Source organism: Anthonomus grandis, chromosome 9 (assembly GCF_022605725.1).
Source record: "Anthonomus grandis grandis chromosome 9, icAntGran1.3, whole genome shotgun sequence".
NCBI lineage: Eukaryota > Metazoa > Arthropoda > Insecta > Coleoptera > Curculionidae > Anthonomus > Anthonomus grandis.
The window spans coordinates 18,876,303-18,891,199 of record NC_065554.1 but is presented as its reverse complement, the minus strand read 5'-3'; the positions used below and the strand labels follow the sequence as shown (position 1 = coordinate 18,891,199).

The 14,897-nt window shown below is 29.9% G+C and overlaps 1 long non-coding RNA gene across 2 annotated transcripts in view; it reads right to left on the bottom strand.

The window, feature by feature from the left end:
* The window catches only part of LOC126740484 (uncharacterized), a 52,114-nt gene extending 39,688 nt beyond the window's left edge, over nucleotides 1–12,426 (bottom strand). For both annotated transcript variants that reach the window (XR_007661919.1, XR_007661920.1), the window contains exons 1-3: nucleotides 12,254–12,426; nucleotides 11,904–12,177; nucleotides 7,099–7,315 (exon numbers count right to left, since the gene is read on the bottom strand). This is a non-coding gene — a long non-coding RNA (uncharacterized LOC126740484). The remainder of the gene's footprint in view (nucleotides 1–7,098; nucleotides 7,316–11,903; nucleotides 12,178–12,253) is intronic.
* Nucleotides 12,427–14,897: the final 2,471 nt, after the last annotated feature.

The following is a 14,897-nucleotide window of genomic DNA, read 5'->3' as shown; positions in this document are numbered from 1 at the left end:
TAATTTGTTTCAATCATTGACCATTTAGCGTAATACCGACAAAACTTGTCCTAGATCATTAAAGTTCCAATATTGTAAAATATATGTTGTCGGTAGGTGTTTTTCTTCTATATGAGAAATAACCTGTAAGTGATCCCAATGTATTATCACAAGTCTTTTTTTGATTCTGCAGAAAATTAGCAGAAAATAATTGATTTTGACCTGTCTCATATTCTAGTATAATAGCGTTGACGTAACTACATCTCTACATACTTTATACCTATCGTATTCCAGATCTAGTTATTTACTTTATCATGTTTTTGTATCTTACTTGAAACTTACTCCTTACGCTGAGTATGGTTAGACAAATTGTCTTTAGATTTTCTATAACCAGAAGAATAATTAATTTCTAATGTTGAAGTTTATGTCACAGTAAAAAGATTAAAAGCTTGAAAGCAGTTCTAGTAAAATAAACTTTAACCTATAAATTATTAACTTTCTTAACTTATCCTAAGTTGGTCGTACCATCGTTTCTTGTAATTATTATCTCAGGAAAGAGCTTTTTCAACTTAATTTACCTTCCGGTTTATTATCCTAGGATAGAAAAATTAACATTTCATTGCTCTTTGTATATTTAGTAATTACGTAGCTTTCGGTATATACCTAAAGTAATAAGTCTTAACAATCTCTTTAATTACAAATACCCTTACGAGTTATGGAATTTTTATTATCATTTAGGTCATTCAACTGTTTTCTATTTTTCCCCTAAAGCTTCAAAGATTCTTACCTATAGCCTTGGTATTTTGTGAACATGATGATCTAGTTGAAAAATACTCATTTCACTAATTGAAATATGTTTCTTCTGACAATTTCGGTAAAACTTTTAAAATTATGTTAAAATAACAATTTTTTTGCTTATTTTGTTCCTAAATCAGGCTCTTTGCTGTTTAATAGAAATAATTTAAATATCGCTAGAATAATTCGCACATATTCTACAAACTAATTGGATGTTTGATGTATCAACAACTGTTATAGATTAAGATTTCTTGTAAGTTCCAATAATGCAAAATGTTTCCTGCAACTATTGGCCTGCTATCAAAGGGTAAGTAAATGCTAAGTTCACAATGTAATATTCCCTCGTCGACTCTTGTCAGAAGTAAGATTGGTCTTGATCTGTCTCGTATTCTGGTATTATAGCAATCGTTTATCTAGAGCCCAATATACTTCTTGCTTATAGTATTCTAGGTCTATAGATATTTATTTTGTGAAACGTTTGCGTTCATAGTCCATAGTGGATCAATCTTAGATCAATTCTAAAAAGCCTTTATGAAAAGTCTCACAAAGTGCTTTTAACTCTATGATGAGTAAACTAGTTTGTTAAAAATGCAACAAAAGTAATTGTTGACACTGACTGAGTGATCGTTTAGACTCAGTGAGTTAGATTTCCTTCATAATTTAGACTAGAAGGTCAAATCTTAATCTCTTTTTATCTGTTGTCGTTTTTTCATAGCAACTGATGCCATCTTAGATATGCTGATACCCAGGCTTCTTAAGACTCAACTAGGTTCAAGTATTTAGAAATTATTCAATTATTTTATCCATTATTATACATTGGCTTATTTTTTTCCTACCTTTAAATTATTTTAAGCAACTCATAAGTCTTTGGACAGCTACTGAAGCCAAATTATTACGCATAAATCAAGAGCTCATAAGAATTGCTAGCGAAAGTTTTTCTAAGAGTGCAAAAAAAGGCCTACCAATAAATATTAATTATTTAAGTCTTTAAGCATAGCATTTATTGAGCATTTTTCCACCAAAATTAATAGTTGGAAAACAAGTTATTAGATTTAAAGCAGTCAAGATGCAAAATTTCGGAGTTCTGATGATAAATAATAGGAGCTTTCTATGTGTAATGTATAGCATTAACTAATTATTATTGTTGTTAATTTTAATATCTTTTCATTTGATTTGAGTCACACACTTAAAACTGCTTATAACCAGACAATGCAAAATATACAGTTGATCATAACAATGTCGAGACTATTTTTATGCCGCAGATTGTCGCTCTTTATGAATATTCTGACTTACCTAGGTTGTTACTTACTAATCTTTGATTTTTTCCTATTTGAAAAGTGTATAGGAATTGATTTAAAATATTGGAACGAAGAGTGGAGGAGCTGGATACGTTTTAACGTCTCTTACCATAATTTACGGATGATTTTTTAAATCCTAATTGAAGATTTTGGTAGTTTAGTAGAAGCTTGTAAGCTTATCTAAAATATTTCTGTAGATCACTTGATTATATGATTGATCACTGTAATGGACATTTGTTAAGACCCACGATTTATGACTTATTATATATTCCAAGGATTTTTTTTTTATTGCTATGCTTGGATTACCAAGAATTTGGGAATCTTATATTATAAATAATTAAATGAAAATCTAAATTGCTCGTCTTTTTAACGAATTCTTAAAAAAATATATTTTTTTATGCTTATGCGTTTCTAAGTAAAACATTCGATATAAACACACTCAAGATGACTTCCAAAGTCGTCCCCTTCGAATAATTAAAACTATATAAATTAGTTGGGGCAGGTAAGGTTTTGGACCAGTTTTTATTTATCGCTGACAATTGTCATAAAATATTATATCCTTGATAGTCGTATAAATTTTTGATCATTAATACTCGACTGGTGAGAAAATTATCACCGACATATTATTTGGGCTGATATCTTAAAAAATAGATGAAATATTCTGGATATTTTTCCTTTACAGAGTATTTCAAACTATTTAAATTAAACTTGTTTATACAGGATTTAGCTATGACTGAATCAAGAAAGTAAAAATGAGTTGACTCCTTATTGACTTTCACAGAGAAACTTTTCGTCGCTGATTTAGAATATGTTAAAGTTATTAAATCTTAATTCAACAGAATTTTAGTTCTAAAAATTTCTTAAATTAAAAGATGCCTTTTCAAAAACGGTTTCAAAAATTTTAAGTTCTGGAATTCTTCTTGCTAAAATTTAAGCATTTTTGTGATCTATAGAGTAAGATCAAACAAAAAGCTTCATTGTTCTTAACGAAATCTCCATATAGGTATGTTAACAAATAAGAAAAAGTACAAATATGAGTGTGATGATTGAAAGGCTAAAGTTTACTTTTGAAAAACTCTGATGATGTTCCTAATAAGACCTAGTAAGTAAAAGGTTATAGCTCTTATAGGCCTCAAAATATAGAAAATTTTAATAATTATTAAGAAGCGTTAAAAAAATGTTGGATGAGAAATTCCTTTACATGCGCCTACTGCCACCAGCTTTTTCTTATTCTCTGCTTTCTGGTTCTCGTAAGGTCATTCGAAAAACTGAACTTTAATATTTCGAAGTCTTAGTATTAAATTTAGATTCAAAAAAAACATAAAAAGTTCGGAAAAGTTAATATTCTTTTTTGCAACAAATAATAACTATAATATCCAATCCTGTTTTACTATCAGCATGTTGATTAACTATATTTTTAGTACATTTCTTAGATCTTCTTTTAATAAGGGTGAAATTCTAAACAATATTCTTATTTAACTAAATGAATAAAACACGTTTATTTTAAAAATTATACATAAAAAGACATATTATTACTAAACAGACAACTTGGATAAAATAAATGCCATAAAATAGCCTTAAAGCATTTTCACAAGTGCTTGTGGAGGAACATAATTAAAAAAAATTAACACAGAATAAAATATTGATGCTATTGCATTTACTACCAAGTATATCTTGACTTAGGATCGATACTTGTACCTCCTTTTTAAATTTTTTTTATACTAACGATTTCTTTTATCTGATCAGACAACATAAACAATCTTGTAGAATAATATAATAGCAAACGTTGCCTATGTGATTTTAACACCATAGTCGATTATGCACCTCTTTTTTTTCTCACCTTTTTTTTTTAACTTTTTTAGTATTTTGAAAAAGTACAGTTGACGCAAATCCAACAGTTGACCCGTAAAAAATTAACGATCAGTTAAGTTTAATTTATTTTTATCTTATATAACTTTAATTATCCATTTTCGAATCGTGGCCTAAGTTCTCAAATGTGATTCACATAATCCTCTTTATCCAATCAAACCATATGTTAAGTGAACTTCAGCAAGTCCTTTCTAAATAATTTTAAGTCCTTAAATTTAGTTATAAACCCGCTAATTTTATTTGTTACAGGTTTAGTCTGAACATCCCATTTTAACCGACTATCTATGTGAACACAAAGATACCTTACTAACTCATTGAAGGTTATGTGCCCAATTAGTCAACTCTCCTCTCCTCCCTTGAAGCTCTTCGGGTTCTTTTAGCTACGTAGGTATGAATTGATCCAGTGTAAGTAAATGTAACATCTTCGAAAGATTTGTTTGCTTGGGACTTTATTAGTTTGGCTATAAATGAATATTTAATTTTTAAAGTGATCGGTCTGTTTTGTTTTCAATGGAATATCGGACATTAAACTTTATTCTCTATTAGTGTATTTTGAGAGATAATTCTGTTGAAACTTCAGAGACTGCTAGTAAACTGCAGGTACAGGATTGTCGCTATTCTTCCATATATTTGTCCTTTCCAGGTGATGTTCATATTGTGATATCTGGTGGCAGTTTAGTTCTTATGCATTTCTTGAAGACTGCATTAAAAAAGGTAGGTGATCTAAATAAAATCTAAATAAAATTCACCATTATTGAGTTCGATGGGCTTCTAATAAATTACTAAAAAAAAACACATTTAAATAAATACAATTGAGTTCTAGAAATTTTGCTGTCGCCCAATTTTATAATATCTGGTAATCATAATTTTGATTTGTAAGATTGAAGTAAAATATATTTAGTGTTATTCACATTATTGTTGTTTAAACATATTTTTATAAACTCCAGGTCTCCTCCACTTAACTCCCGCCAGTTTTTTGAGTGGCAAAAATTGTCATATCATCAGCAAAACTTAGGAGCGGCAAATTAAGTATACATGCTAAATCTGAATATAATCCTTGCGTTTACAATCAGCATCTTCTTATAGCTTTCAATAAATAGTCTTTATAAAACTGACAAACTTTATAAATTAAAATAGCACTATATAGTACTTGATAGCACGAGAATTTCGAACATTTTTATGAAAGGCTATTTTGTTAATTTTCTGAGGACTTGGATATATATATGTTATCTCACACAACTCAAGAACCACTTAAAAAAAATCTATTTATTAAATATCAAAATTTAAACTGGCATAGTTTCTGCCTATAATTAATCTGTTCGCGGTTCAATTAAAATTAAATTTACAGGTGCTGTCTTTTGCTGAGAATTTTCTGCACTTGATTTTATGTTTTCAACTTTATGCAGGGGAATAGTTTTAGAGTTCGTTATTAGCTGTTTTGCATTTAAATCTATTACGCATTCATAACGTTCAAGAAAGTCTAATCCTAGTATTCCATCAAAATCAATATCTAGGTCGTAAATATACACCTTATGCAGCTCTCCAGGGCCAAAGGAAACAAGCGTAGATTCTTGAATTGTTAATTTTTGATCCATAATACCTTGGATAAAAAGGTTTTCAGGGAATCTTTGAGCCGTTTTTTCTTTAAAAATTGAAATGCCTGCCACTGGTGCAGTATTGTCAATGAGTAATTTAAATCTATTTGATGCATCCTTAATATAGTAAAAGTTTTTAGAATTTACAGTAAGTAAGGATTTTAAATGAAATGTTGTTCCGGGAAGTTTAGGTTTGGGTCCATGTTGTCCAGATTTAGGGTCTGTATCTGCGACTGAAGTTCGGCTACTGGGTCTGGGTATTGCTTTCTGGGGGTTGGCTGGTAGTTGGTAGCGTGAGAAAATCCTGATAGTCATTAGTATGAATAGGAACATCAAGAGAATAATTATAGTAATCGTTAAGAGTAATTCGGGTCGTATTCCTCCTAGGGTTGTTCATAGTGCACATGGTGTCCTCTGCTGCGGCTGGAATACTGGGTTTGTTTTGAATAAAAGAAGGATGATTTTGGACCTGATTTGGATTAGCATTTCCAAAATTCCTGTTCTGGTTTCCATTGTTGGTTCTCCATTGTGTTGCAAAAAACTATTTCCATTTACACCTTGTTGTGGTTGATGACGGAAATTTGGTGGGTTCGGGTTATGACGTTGAAATGCCTGTGGGTCACCATAAGAAGGCGAGTTAAAACGACATTGATTGGTAATATGACCAATACGACCACAAATTCCATATTTAGGCAATTGGGTTTGCCTTGGCATCATTGGTTGAGTTGTTGGCCTCTGCATAGGGGGTTTCGAAGTTTTCTGATTCTCAAAATATGAAAGCTGAAGCTTTCTACGAATTCTGGATTGGCCTTCTAAAAGTGTGGAAGGGTTGCTAGCTCGAATGAGTTGTTCTAGACGGTGTTCCAGACCCGTTAACAAGGTATTTAGAGCCATAGTCTCAATTAATGTGGTTTGTGCTAATTTTTGTTCTTTAGTTGTTATTAAAGGTGATTTTTGAATGCACTAATGCATTTTTGCGTTCAAAACTTGTAAACGGTTAAAGAAATTAAGTGGCGAGTCGCCCGGTAGTTGCTTAAGGCGTTGCAGGTCTGTCTTGTATAAGTGAAGACAAGTCTCTTGAGTCACCAAAATGTAAATTCAAGAGTTGTTTAATTTTAATATATGACATGGGGTTACGTGAACTAATTAATTGCGCTGCGCTACCTCTAGGTTTATTTTTAATATGAATTATTAAAAATACTTTTTGTTGTGCGCTTGCCATATCGTATGTGCAATCGCACGCATTGATAAAATTGCTTAAAAAAATTTGATCACCCTCAAACTCGAATACAATTGAAAATATTTCAGAGAGCTTATAAGCCTTGTTTGGCCATTTTGTTAAATTTACTTAAAATGCAAAAGAAAATATAATAATTCAATTACTTGAGTACGTTAAGGAAAAATTGGTTAAAATTAAGTATCTAATAAATTTTATTTTCTTTCAGGGAATAGGTTCAAGGACAAATATTTTTGAAAAATCAAACAGTTTCGAAAAAAAAATAATAATGTTTAAAATCAATAAAAAAAAACCAATAATATAAACGAGGCGATTCTTTACTTACAAAAAATAATACTCCATGAGAGCCTTGTTCTCGTTCGACTGCCAGGTGGTTAAAATGCTTTTGTTCTTCTTGAAGACGTCCCAGTTAGACTTCTCTTGGCAGGTTCTTCTGTTAAGGGATGGAATCCGCCGCTACTAGTGGAAATTCTCCTGTTCTAATAGCGTTGACAGATCCTACCGACTTCCGAAAATTGTTATCTCGCACAACTCAAGAACCACTTAAAAAAAATCTATTTATTAAATATCAAAATTTAAACTGGCATAGTTTCTGCTTATAATTAATCAGTGTTTTACAATAAATCTTAAATCTATTTATACTAAATCTAACTGCTGACTGCATGAGAACTCGTCTTTATCTCGTAGATTCCATAATATGGTGTGATCCGATTTAAAGATGCTGATTTAGCGGTTTCCAGGAGAAAGGTCGCCCACGTGCATGGGAAGATCCAATATAACATATATATTACAGATCCAGTGCCTACAAATTAGAACCTGCATTATACTAGAGGGTCTGTATTTCCGTTCCTTTTTGCACCAAGTTCTCTTTGCATTCTTACAATAGCTTACTTTTCTTTGCTTTTATTAGTTAAAGCTAAAAGATTTTGCAAGTAATTGAATACCTACCTTGAGATCATTTTTAGGCTAGCAAGAGCTTTTATAGATACTTAATTGAATTAAGATCATTTCAATATTTATTGATTCTGAATCTTTTTAAATTTTTCTCAAAAAATCGCATTGAATGTATTTCAGCTTGGAGTACTATGATGCTTTGCCCTAATAATGTAAACCATTTGAATAAAAAATTAAGACCATATATTTCTGCCTTTGTTAGGCTATTCATCTACGATCCAGCAAATATACTCACTTCTGTTAATATAGGTTAGAATTGAGAAGAATTGACAGAAACTACGTTTATTATGTTTATTAAACGTAACAATTAGAACTGAAGGAAGCAGGAAAGTAGTTTGTAAATGATAAGATGAACGATGATCAAAGTATGAATCAATCGTTTCTACAGTACTCAGAGTAAGACATTCTAATTTCTGATGCAAACTCCAATTTAGGGTAAAGTGTAAATGACTGCTTATATTGAAAGAGTTTGATGAGATGCAAGATATAATATAAATCTGTCTCTAAAACCAAACCGTACCTGCTCTAAAATCACTTTAACACGTATTTTTTTTCAATTACTTTTTACACTTATTTGAACTGATCACTCTGCATTAATGTAATTTATCAGTTTCATCAAAATTTCCATCGGTTGAATTGAATTGAATTGAATTAGTCGCATATTTTGCAAAAATTAACATCGATAATTCAACACGTGTATTGACTTCTGATAAAGATCAATGAAAATTGATCAAGTTGTTGGTTTTCATATTAGCAATTGACATCTCTGACTTGGAATCTATTGAAATTTTTAGGTCCCAGTTCAATAAAACGTAAGTTATTTTCTTACGTAAATTTTCCAATTGGTCTCGTCAACCTTAGTGACGGTAAAATAATATCAAAGTCGACAAAAATCGACCTAATAATTTTTTGCAACAACTTTAAAGCTTTTATGGTACGAATTCTGGGAATATAGTTCTATTTTTCATGATGTAAAGACGATTCAAGGAAATAGTATGAAATAATTTTAGGATATATTATAAAGAGTTGCTTTTTAAATGTATCATATATTTTCCTAAAAATCTAAATTTATGATTTGTTATACGAACTCATTATGGAGATCAGCAATAGTTGATTAAGTTGTCGGCTTTCATAGTGAAAGTTGACGTCTCTGGCTTGAAACCTACTGAAATTATTCTACGTACTTAAAGATATTAGTGAATAGGTTTTCTATTTACTCTTCAATATCCTCGTATCAAAAGACTGAAGAAAAATTTGAAAAATTAGTTAAAAAATTCTCCGTCTGGTCACACTTTTTTGAAACTTCTTTGATAAGAACCATCAATTCCATTCATAGTATTCCATAGTACTTACTTTGAGGTAAAACCTTCTTAAAGTAATTAAAAATCTGATTAAGTATTTTAACTAGCTTCATGCTTCCTAATAAATATAGACTCTATTTTTTTAGATTTTAAATTTCAAAGTTTTTCGTCTCGTCAAGTAACGCAATCCGAGAGCCCATAAATCATAACCAACAAGTCAAATTTACGATCCACAAAGTGAAACATAATGTATCAAGTTTCATTTACCTAAAAGAAAAAACAATGGGTCATAATTTACATTTAAATCATTGATACAATGGGCCTATTGTTGCCTAGTATCGTGCCTCTAAGTTACAGTTGTACCTCCTATGTCTTAAAAATGATCATAATATAATGACTGCATAAGTAGGTATACAAAAATGGGCGAATTAACACAGAAACATGGTGCGTATGTCAGTCGTAATTACAAGTGATTTGTTGGTGGAAATAGTATAGTTAGGCTGTTGAACTTTAAAACGAACGTTTCTAATGTGTTGCATTTGTATACTTATTAAAAAGGCGAAGAAAAGCATTAAAAACTCTATTAAAAGCCCCAAGGCTGAATAGAAAAAGATCAGATAATTATGCGACATTTCGACGATTTTATTAGTAATAAAATTTTATTATAATTTTTATTGATGGATAACTCATTAGGGTGACTAATTAATTAGTCGTCGAGTTACTTACCGTTAATTATTCGATTAAATTTATGACGTTTTAAAGTTGAAGAGAATAGAGTATGCGAACATTTGAATTCTAGAAAAAAAAGGAATATTGGAAAAGCTTTTGCTACTTATGTAAAAAAGTATGAAAAAGATGCATAGATATTTTTATACGTCGTTCACTGAATTTTATAAACAAGTTTTATATTTTACAATTTTTTTTTTCAATTTTTCAAGGTCATTGGTTCAAGCTTTTATATTCAAGCATTATGGAAGATCGTATAGGGAGTTGAAAAAGAAAAATACAATTTTAAGATGATTCAGGTACTAGGGAAATAAAATGCAGTAGACACGATTAAAATTTAGTAAATTCAATATAATCAAGATAATAGAGACAAGATAACCCATCTTGAAGACCAATTTAATTAGGACGATCATAATAAAATGATGCTTAACATAAGGGGTAAATCTGATTCCATAGGACAAATGCAGTTAAAATTTGATCAGATATTGAAATAAAATGCAGATTATTTGAACAATCAATATCTTTCTTATTTTAAGATACAATTATCTATCTGAGGTTAAAGCAAGATGGAAAATCCTAATGATTATTTAATGAAATAAGCTCCATTTAACACGTAAGAAAATTAATTTTCAAAATTAGACAGTAACAGAGCAATAACACTAAATAGAAATTAACAAAGGTCATATCACCTATTTTGTTTGTAGAACAGTGGACAAATGACAACGTGAAAACTGTGCTTTACTAACACACCGTTTATCGCTGACATATCAAAAAAAGGTTTTCTTTCAAAAATCTTTCTAGTTTAAAAAACAACTGTTCTTATTTAGGAAAGGAATATAAATTAAGATAATTTTTATTGATGAATAACTCATTAGTGTGACTAATCAATTAGTAGTCTTAATTAGTTGTTAAAACTACAACCGTTAATTATTCAATAAAATTTACGACGTTTTAAACTTGAGGATGAATACCAGCCAAAAAGACGAACATTGGAGAATATTTAGTTACTTCATTAATACGTATGGTAAATAAGAAATAAACATCGTCGACTTGAAGAAAATGCAAATATGATTCAGTTCTATGAACTTTGGCTGTCAGTCTCCTATATGAGTTTTTGATAGATTTATATATTATTGACCACTGAAGTAAATTCAAAATAGAAAAAAATAGAATTCTTGATTCACCTTATTTTTACAAACAAGCCTTCTATTTTACAATAGTTTTCCTTGTTACAGCTTATTACCTTATCATCACAGATTGATAAAAATCATGGAGTAGTAACCCAAACTATATAGGAAAAAATATATTTTTAAAATGATTTAGGAAGGAGTAATAGCATTTAATGAGGCACCAATAAGAAATAAATAAGTACAGTATTTGTCTTATTTTACGTAACATACTGAAGCCAAGTGAGGATGGTAATTATCATATAGTAGACCAGATTATATATGAAAACTTAATTCATGCTTAACCAGAGTAACGAAATGCAGCAAAGATGACGATAATTATTTTCTTATTTTCAGACATAATAGAATCATCACATAGGATTATGTGATGTCATATGAAGTGATCAAACTCAAGTAAGAAAAAAATATTTTAAAATGATTCGAGTGCAATTAAAGAAATCAAATTAAATTTCTTTTCTATTTTCAGACATGATAACCAGTATCAGATTGAAGTATGATCAAGTTTTATTCGAAAAATATATTTTTAGTTGTTTTAGGTGGTAGGTAGCAGCATTTTTCTTATTTTAATAACTGCGAACGAACTTGGTAAAAAAATGCTTTACCAAGGAAACTTCTATAACAGAGACAATATAGAATATAGATTTAGGTGGTTGATATTCTCTAAAGTCCCATGCTAAGGTTCGCTGATAGCAGTCATTCAGTATGTTAGATTTGCCAATTTAGATTTATTTCTTCTTTAGACCTGGATGTATTATGAAATGAGATACCTCTTTCAATAAAGGTGTGGACGTTACCATTAGATTAGAAAAGGGCGAAACAACTACACTGCGACTTATAAGTTTCTCCTGCCATTACTGAATTGATGCCAGCACAGATATAACTAGCTAACGCAAGTTATAACTTAAGTTATATAACTTGCGTTAGCTAGTTATATCTGTGATGTCAGTCTCAGATCATCATACCTTGTACAGTCCAGGGTTTTGATAAAGCTAGTAGTTGTGATTGTTTCTGAGATGGTATCGCTTCTTCTGAAAATTCATATAACACGACTTTTGCTGACAACCTTTTATACAGTAAGTAGGCGTTCGGGAAGTTCTTTCTCCTTTTACATAATCTGCATCCACTAAGTGGTTCTAATTTTGTTGTCAAGAACCGTGTAATAATTCTTAGCTCAGTTTTATTTGAATTTATTAGACCCTTGGACCTTCTGGAGTGATTGGGGTCATATGCACTAAGCTAAAAAAAAATAAATTTCAATATTATCCCAGGCGAGTACTTTTCCTAAAAATCTTTTTTTTCTGAGACTACTCACTTTGTTTAGACAGAGTAGCGTTCACCTTCATCTCCCACGTCAATATGGTGTAGCTATTTGTTTAGATTATAGTGTTGATTAAGGTCTTGATACTCTTGAACATTTTCCTGAAGAGACTGTAAAAGGCCTTTCAATGTTCTAAGTTTCACAACAACATTTAATAAATTATTGGCTTAAAAGACTGTACCTGAATGATAACCATATTCCATTACTTAATTATCACAATGATAATTATTTTATCAGTTTTTGGGTAATCACTTCTCTGACGTAGAATCGCAATATTGAATCTATAGTTAAATTAAAACATATGAAAAATTTGCTTCTGGCCACTAGTTCTATAAAATAAATTTATAATTCTAAAGAAAAAAGTAATTTCATATGATCAATATTATATTGATTTTCCATTAATTACTTATAGTTATCATGATTATTAAGAATTTCAAGCACGCAAAAAGTATCAAGCCAAATATAAGAAATTTGTTAATTTAAAATAAATGATCAAAATGAGAATTTGATTTTACATAAGAATAAACATAAAATTAAGTCCCTACTGATAGGTGCCTATTTTAATCATTAATAATAAATCATGATTTTTCAATTAATGTTACTGTTTATTTATTGTATAAAATTTTCAAATAATTCCTGCCTAACATAGAGCTATTTTATATATCTCAAATAGCCATTTGTTTTCTTGTTATTAACCCAACTAAGTTATAATAAATATATTATTGATTCAATGCGGTTAGAAATATTAATCAATTAGCAATAATCAATAATTAATTAACCTGTAGGTGCTTCAAGAAATTTGTCATGTATTTAATTGGCTTTAAATAAATTACATTTATGACATATAATCAAACAATGATAAATGTTTAATTAAAGACGTTGTAATTTTTTTCTTCATATTCCAAGGTGGACAACCATGTGTGACTAAAACCTATGAATTTTAACGAATATTTTATTAATTTCTGATTAATGTTTACTAAATATCATAATTACTAACGATTAATTAATTCCTGGTAGACAAGCGCCTAGTTGAATTAAAATGAAGACATATATATATCTTTCATTTCATCAGTGACCCTTTATGTTCAAATTAATCAACACCAAAAGAACTTTTCTGATTCATTATATTTCATTAGTACCAAGACATCGTCTTTTATTGTTCAAGAAACTTTATTGTTTTAATTTTTTTTCCCTTAATATCTATTGTAGTTCACAGGGTGCACATACTCTTTTTGTTACTATACCAACTACAGATAACGCGATACTAACTTATTACCTGCAACACTAGCAAAAGTCTCTCAAGAAGGAATGGTTGTAACATTGTAAGTCTAGAATTTTGTCTTCGACTCAGAAGCAAAATCTCCCACGAATTTGTGACTTTCAAACTGGGAAATAATTGGAAAAATTGAAAAGGATTGAAGGATGTAGCCAGTAAAATGAAGGAAAAAGTCCAAGAGTATCAAGACCCTCATCGAAACTATAATTTAAATAAGCATCTATACCAAATTAACGTGAGAGGTAAGGTGTAAGTGAGTGTACTCTATCTAAACAGGGTAGGAAATTCTATATTTATGAATCTTATAATAAAGAAAAGTTTATGGACGAAACCCACTTACCTGGAATGATATTAAAATTTCTATTATTTTTTAGCTTAATTGTTTATACTTTTAATGATTCCAAAAAGTCCAAGGTTCCAATAGGTTCAAGTAAAAGTGAACAAAATATTCTTATACGGTTCCTGATATCAATTTTAGAACAATTCAGTGAATGCAGATTATGTAAAAGGAGAAAGAACCTCCCGACTGCCTACTTACTGAAAGATTGTTACCTAAATGCATCTTGGCGACTATGAATTTTCAGGACTGACAGTTACTAGCTTTGATCAAAGTCATAGAACTGTACAAAATATAATGAGATCTGAGCAAGTTATGAGAAATTATGCAAGTTATTTCACCATTTTCTAAGCTAATCTGGAAATATCCTAAAGATCTGGGTATGATAACATCCACACATTCATTAAAAGACTAGAAGGGAAATAGATTTTTAATAGATCAAAACCAGTACCTAAAAGAAGATCCACGATACTCTTATATGATATGTCATATAATAGGTCTAGCTCAATCATCATAACTTTTAATAATTAATCAATTGCTGGTAGATAAGCCCCTATTTGAATCTAAATGAAGACATATATCTTGTTTTATTAGTGACCCTTTATATTCACATAAATATTAATTTAATTAATATTCGATCTAAACAGCTTATCTCATACATTATATTTCCTTAATACCTAGACATCGTTCTCATCTATTTTTTAAGATTTTTTTAAATTTTATTTGTTTTTTCCTTAATATTTCTTGTATGCAACGGTGTGCTTTAAACATTTAAATACTCTTAACATAACACGATAGTAACTTATTGCCTGCAATGCCAGCAGCTTGTCAAAACTCTCTCAAAGTCAATCATATAACGACATTAAGTTTTTTCTCTCGTTTTTCAAACCTAACTCCACGCTGTGAAACGTGAGTGAATTGAGTAGATTAACTCCAGAACATTACCAGGGGGTCTTTTTTAAACAAGTTATGAAGAAATGTGGGTAAATGGTTGCAATAAAGTGTTGAAATAATATTAGGAGATG